This window comes from Cynoglossus semilaevis, chromosome 9 (assembly GCF_000523025.1).
Source record: "Cynoglossus semilaevis isolate Cse_v1.0 chromosome 9, Cse_v1.0, whole genome shotgun sequence".
NCBI lineage: Eukaryota > Metazoa > Chordata > Actinopteri > Pleuronectiformes > Cynoglossidae > Cynoglossus > Cynoglossus semilaevis.
The window spans coordinates 17,400,557-17,407,680 of NC_024315.1; the positions used below are offsets into that span (position 1 = coordinate 17,400,557).

Genomic DNA, 7,124 nt, shown 5'->3' on the forward strand with positions numbered 1-7,124 from the left:
AGTGTAGGATTTGAGTGGATGAAAGGGACGGAGGGGAAAAAAGAGGAGGCACGGAATTTACTGTTCAGTACGGAAACAGACAACAAAGGTCGTGGAATGATGCAGATTTTATAGTTAAAACATGGGGACGGGACTGCAAGGAGGGAAGAAAGAAAGAAAGGAGGTTGTGCATTTGAGATGTGGGCAAAAAGCTTTATTTAAAAAAACAAAAAAGGTTATTAGAGGATCACGGGTTTGAATCCCGTCTTCTTGGCTGTAGTGCATTTTTTAACAAGCACCATAAAATCTGCTCCACTCTCCTCGGGTGTCTCCTGCTCCTGGGATGATTAAATGCAGAGGAGAAATTTGCTTGTGTGTATATATCTGTATATGAGCAGAGACCTAGACAGTTTACACTAATCTCTTCTCAGTACAACTCATGTCAAAGCAGAACCACTTCATTGACTCAGTCCACAGTTTTCTGTCCATATTCCAGTCATCCAGTCTTGCATGTGGACTCTTTTAAATACTTTATCATATGGCCTTCTGCTGATACTGATATTATTTATGTTTATATTGTTTTCTTGATTCCAGTTTTATTTTATTTTGTTTTATATTTTCTATTTCATTTATTGTACTTTTACTTGCCTTTACTTCCGTCTCTATCGCACCTTCATTTCTCTGTCATTGTCTGCAATGTCATGCGACAATTAAAGATTCTTGATTCTTTTGATTCTTCATCTGCGTCAGTTTTTCTTCCTAAGGTCATAATCAGAGACCATGTGAATTTTTCCTGATGTGTCCTGACGCGACATCTCCATTGACAACAGTGAAATCTAAGCCCCCCCATCTTTCAGCGTAGACTCTAATTAAAGAGGGGCTTCATTTCCACTCGGCCGCTGATACACCACATGCCTTTCTTTTCTACCTCACCACGAGCTCTCAATTAGCCTCCAGGTCACCCCGTTTTATTGGGGCTTCATAGCGAGTCAGTGGCAGCACTCTCGTCCTGTATTGTGCTTTTTAAAGCGTTGGAATCTTCCTGTGAAATAGTTAGGGCCCCAACAAAGGGGTCAGGCCAGGGTCGACATCAAATAGGGGCTTCTGGGGGCTACTTTACAGCACCCTCTCACTCCTTTGTCAGTGCTAAGCACCAGAGTGGGCATTCAAGGGTCAACAGGTGTGGTCCTGGGGGTTCAGGAGCCAATGACACTTCTCAAACAAATTATTTGGTTTCCTGGTGTAATATTTGGGTGAGAAAAGGCAATGTTATTTTAACTATAACTACATCTGTTTGGTGATGTCTTGAGCTTTAGACAATAATAAACTTAATAGATTTAGGTTTGTTACTTTCAATTGGCATTCTAAATCTTGGGGGCTAATTTTAAATACGATGTCCTTCACGTGTGTTCTGTTTGTGAGGAAAGTCATAATTATAGCTTATTTTATTAATCATGCAGGTACATGGTCTTTTCCCTGACATTTAGGGGTGGATTTTCATGTAATCGCAGGACTTTTGTAGCTAACGTTAGCTTTGTAGCTAACGTTTAGCTAACGTTAGCTCTGATGTCCGTACCAGCACTGTTGTAGCTAATGTTAGCTCTGGTGTCTGTACCAGGACTGTTTTAGCTAACGTTAGTCAAGTATGATCTTCCTTCCAGCTTACCTTAAACGATCTGTGAGATCTCTTTAATCCTTTTGTTGTGGTAAGTGCTGTCTTACTTTAATGATTGTAAACAATCCATTTTGTAGCATTCAGATTCTGTATTACCTCAAAAAGATAGCAGGCATAGCCCTAACACAAAGTGTGGGAAGTATTTGTGCATTTTGGGCACAGGACTGTTTGGACTGGTGGCAGTGATGTTTGTTTTCCAGAGGCTTTTAGTACAAACTGGCTTCAACTCATCCTTTCACACTTACACTAACACACAAAGACATACACACACACAGTAGATGGAGAAGGTGTGCTTTCTGTTGTCAACATGGCTTTGTGGCACCGTACAGTGAACATGTGGAGTAGAGACTGTTGAAAATATGCTGGACTCAATCATCAGACTGGCTCAGGGCATACAGGAAGTGGTTGGCAGGATGTCAGTGTGTAATCAGCTGGATTCCTTTGGTGTGTGAAGACAAACAAAAGTGATTTGTTGCTGATTTGTAAGCAAGCTGTATGGTGCTAAAAGATGACTGCTGCACAAGGGTTTGTATGTATGCATTAACTTCACATTTCCTACTCTATGCAGGTATGAAATAGGATTTTTTTCATGCACATGTCTGTTTGCTGGTAGCAAGGTAGAATGTGGGGGTCGCATATTTGTCCAGATCCTGCTCTGACCTAGCATTTGTGTGCCATGTTTAATTAACCCTCTATTTTTTAACAAACCTGAATGGAAATCTTGTAAATGTATAGAAGCAATAACACAATAACATATACAACATGCAAAATTCTCAAAAATAAAAACTCTTTCAAACAGAAAGACTCAGCTTGAAAGGCTTTACTCGTTCTTTTACTTATACTTTATTTTTCTTTTACTTATTTATATATATATATATGTGTGTGTGTGTGTGTGTGTGTGTGTGTGTGTTATTTTCAAAACTAAAAAAATGTTTGCATTGTCCTTGAACTTTTATTTGAGCTATCTGGAAAAAGAGCCTAAGGTGTTGACCCCAGGGTCGCTCCCAATCCACAGGCAGATAAAAATGAGCTTATTCCATGTACAGCTCCACATGAATATAATCACCCCCAGGGGATTTGACAAAGTTAGATGTCATTAGTTCCCTGGCCCTGTACCGCCATCATGAGAGTTTTGTGAATTTGAATCCTCTGACTGATATAATTATATTCCACTTTAAAGTTGATTTCCAACATCAAAGAGACAATATATTCTTTGAAGTAGCATGAGATTAGATCAGCCGTCCTACCCACTCTTTTAGATTCTGTCACAATGACATTAGAGAAGTCATGTGAATTAAAAGACCAGAGAACAGCGCCTGCCTTTGCTCTGTGTCCATTTTCAATCAAAATGTCATGCTGTGCTATTTTCTCTCAATGTGGGACTGGCAAGTGTGTTAGCCTGGAATCTTTGTGGCTAAAAGCCTGTGACCAATTTCAAGTATTTGACTGTTACGATACAGGATTGTCAAAAAGGAATTTTAAAAAAGTAAAAGTACTACAATCAACACCAGACATTGTTTCTATTTATAAACGAGCTGCTACTTGAAGGAGGTTTATTTATACATAAACAATTGTGTGGTTTCCTCCACCCAGACCCTGATCTGGTGTTAATGTAAACATTTAGCGCTAGCTTTTATTTGTCATTGGTGTCAGGACAAAAAAGAATCACAACTTATTTTTTACCTTACCTGTAGCTATTTAAAACGGTCTTTCAGTCTCATTCATTGTTTTTTTATGAGGCGATGTGAGTTGCCATGAACGTTGGATTGAGAACCATAATTTTCTTTTTCAATTCACAAACGTATAAAGTAAGATTTTTGTTTTCAAACAAAATAGCATTTGTAAATTTCATAAATACAATTTAAGAATACCTGTGGTAATGTGAAATTCAAATAGATTCCCATCGTTCCTTGTTGTGTACATTATATATATGTATTTGTGTGCTATTACTGCTTTATTTTGGCTTTTATTAATATTTGACAATATTTTATAGGGTGACTTTTAGAATGATCTCAATTTATTATATTTAAACGTTTTTTTCCAATCTTTCACCCAGATTAGGGTAACACCATGGTCTGTTGTATCTAATCAACACTTACTGTTTACTTTGGAACAGTGTAAAGTTTCAGGGACCATTGTGTTTTTTTAATTAGTCCATTTGTGTTAATAAAAAACATTTTGATCCCTCCCTCACAATTTTTAAATAGCCTTCACTGAGGGTTTATTTAAGGGGGCCATCAGTGCTTTCATTTTGGTGCCAGGACTGGACTGGTCTTGTCACTCGGAAAGGCTATCGGCAACAATGGCAGCCCAGGGCTTTTGTTTGCTTTGTGTTGTGTCTGTTGAAACTTTGTATAGTAACACAACACACATACTGTAAGTGAAACGCTATTGGCGCGGCGGATCACTTACTTCTGACGCTCCAAAGCCTCGGGGAGTTGGCTCTGTTCAGCCTGTCTTTGATAAGGTCCTGCTCCAGATGCAGATCTTTTCTGCGCCTAAAAAAGTTCATTCGCCACATTTGCACGCGTATTACACACGGAGGATGGTCTGATAAAAATGCATTAATTGGCTTGTAGCTCGATTGTCCTTTTTTGTCTCCAGCGTGCTTTTGTGTATTGTGTTTTTGCTTTGGTTGGTGCGCGGACGACGCGCTGTATTTTGTTGTATCTTCCAGGACCTGAGCAGCGGTTCCTTGCTTTGAAGTGCGAACAGTTAAACCCTGCTCAGCCCGGGTCTGTTGAAAGAACAGCCTGAAGGATTTCTATCCGACTGCCATGGCTCTTTAAAACACAACATTGGCAGGAAAAGGCGAAGACAAAGACGTATTTTTAAAATTATTATTTTATTTTGTGTGCCTTTTATTTCGTCCGCTCAGACAGGACCAGTGTGTACGCGAGGGGGGAAACGCCGGTGCGGCTACAGCGCAGCCTGTTGTTGATTCATGGGGACTACTTTGCTGTGACTTTATACACTTTATCTCGTGTTGTTGTTTTTGTTTTTGTTTTTTTTAATTTTTTTTGTATAATCAGTGAGGAGTCTACAGTGGGCTACACGAATGGTAAGTCGTGGCAAAGCCGCTCCACAGGCCCACTCTCGCGGCCGCTTTGATGTGCTGCTGCTGCCCTTTGAAGTTGAGAAATGCGGGCACTGTTCCTTGTTTGTGGGCGAGGAATAACAGTGAGACAGATAAGAAGCTTATGTATCCCTGTGTGTAGATGTGAGAGTATACACGTAGACGGTTGTTCACGTCAAACCAGCTTTAGGACCTTTTCTAGCAGTAAATACTGACTGACTCTTTAAAAGACCAGGTGCGCTCATCGGGAGTTTTCGTCCAAACGCTGGATTGTGACCCACACATGGCTCGCCTGGGATTTTTCGTTGTTGGCGGAATAAAATATGTTTTAAACTTCCCAACACAGAGTTCTTGCTACTTCTTGTGATCTGACCAGAGTTTGTTAGATATGTGTCTGATTTGACAAGATAGAAATCGCGCGTGTGTGCGTGCTTCTTTTGAATGGAGGTGGGAATAGAATTAAATCTTTCTCGTCAACCTTTTCTCTTCTTTCAACCCTGTTTGTTTTGGTACCAGTCTTGTCGGGGCCCACTGTACACTTTGACAAAAACACTGGCTCACTGACAGTGGGGTTTGAGGTATGTTTACTGGAATACAAACCAGTCTTGTCAAGACTAGTTGTCCTTTACAGTTTGAGACACCTGTCTCTCTGCTGTGTTACTTCTTCAGGGCTTTTTTTCTAATACATAATATATCTTGTCCGGACTAGCTTATTCACTAATTTTACCAAACCTGTCTCTGTTTCTAGTGCAGGTACCACCCTTTGAAACACCATCAGCCTACGTGCATACGTCTCCTTGTCTCCTTGCTCATAAGGACCTGTTGTTAACCTTGTGTTAAATCTGTCTCCTTGTCATTAGAATCACTAAAAACGGCAGAGGAGGATGTGTCACATTCAGTTAGTTGTTGCTTTTGTTCCCTTAAACGGATCTCTTTTTTAGTTAATACGTGTAGATCTTATTGTAGAATTACATCTGGCATAAACTCAGATCTTTTGTATCTGTTCCAAATGAAAGGGAAACGTGATTCGAGTTAAAGCAGTAGTTTATTTGTATAATTTAGATTGGGTTCACATTGTTAACGTTTGTCCAACCTCTGTAATTACTAGCTGTGTGGTTGACAGTAGAAAGAGACGAAGTGGAGGTGTAACGGTGTTTTTTATATGTGGGATAAAAAAAAAATAGAACTCTGTTGGAGGTGGCTGTGGTGTTGCGTCCTCTATAGCCCCTGTCCCACTCCCTACCTCCTCCCCTCTCCCCTCTCCCCTCCCACCTCCTCCTGCACGTTTGACACCCCTTGTGATCTACATAGTCACTGAGCCTTCCTACTCTGAGGTCAGTTGTTGAATGGGACAGGGTGCGTTCAACATCAGCGCTGCGTTTGGACACATGTAGCAGGTCGCACGCTCGTGAACGCCGCCCTACATGTAATTCATATTCTCCCAGTGCTGGATTACTGTGAAGAGAGTTTTGCACTGTGATCGATTCAACTCAAAATGGAGTAATTCACTTTTTAACGGGATTTAAAGTCTGGATGAACATCATACTCTGCAATGGTATGTGGTTTTACGCACGACCATGCTGCAGTTTTACTTAGAGACGGTCAAAGAGAGTTACACTGTCTGCACTCTGCGTAACATAGATAGATAGATAGATAGATAGATAGATAGATAGATAGATAGATAGATAGATAGATAGATATAAATGTTTTAAATGTGTTTTATCTTATGGTTCACGATCAGTTTGTGCCGCTTCACTTTTGGCGACGGCGCTGCTGTTTCTTGCTGACGCTCCATGGCTGAGGTAGATGTTTAACGTGTTCCACATGTACAGTATATATCGGCCTGTTATCTTCGGCTGCGCTCGTTGGTAGTTCACACACGTTGTCGGGGCTATGATTGGAAGAACGGCTGTAATCGCCCTGACCGGCAAATATTACGGCGATTGATCGCCTGCTTTTACGCATGAGCGGCGAGCCCGTCTTCTCCCGCGGGGCTCTTTAGCCCAGTGTCTGAGGTCACTGAGATGCCGATGAACGGATGCATTTTCTCCAAACTCTCGTCTGCACATCAGCGAGTTGAAAAGTGTGCAGATGCAGCGGGACGGCGGCTGAAGGTAGGACTGGCAGTGCATTAATTGGAGCTGTTTAGAGAGATGGACTTGTTCGGAAAACACGTGTCTGCAGCCGCAGTTGTGAAAGACTCCGGTTTGGCTGAAGAAATGATGGTTTGTCGTAGGTATGATTTTTCATATGACACGTCAGTGCAGGTTGAGAATGTAGGCTGCAGTTGATCTCTGGGTTTAGATTATAAATAGATAAATGAAGCCAAAGAAAAGCTCTTTCATATCCTCCCTGTCTGTGTGAACCCGCGGCGGGTGCCTGTGTTTGAAAGGG

At 41.1% G+C, this 7,124-nt stretch overlaps 1 protein-coding gene across 5 annotated transcripts in view; it reads left to right on the top strand.

Annotated features, from left to right (window-relative positions):
- The first annotated feature begins 4,087 nt into the window (after positions 1 to 4,087).
- LOC103384244 (axin-2-like) overlaps positions 4,088 to 7,124 on the top strand; it is a 19,254-nt gene continuing 16,217 nt past the window's right edge. The window contains exon 1 of one of the 5 annotated variants that reach the window (XM_008317683.3): positions 4,088 to 6,285. The gene's annotated coding sequence lies outside the window, so the exon portion shown is untranslated. Of the gene's footprint in view, positions 6,286 to 6,342; positions 6,845 to 6,868; positions 6,967 to 7,124 lie in introns of those variants that run through there. The other 4 variants (XM_008317684.3, XM_017035380.2, XM_017035379.2 and 1 more) reach the window with 4 other exon arrangements.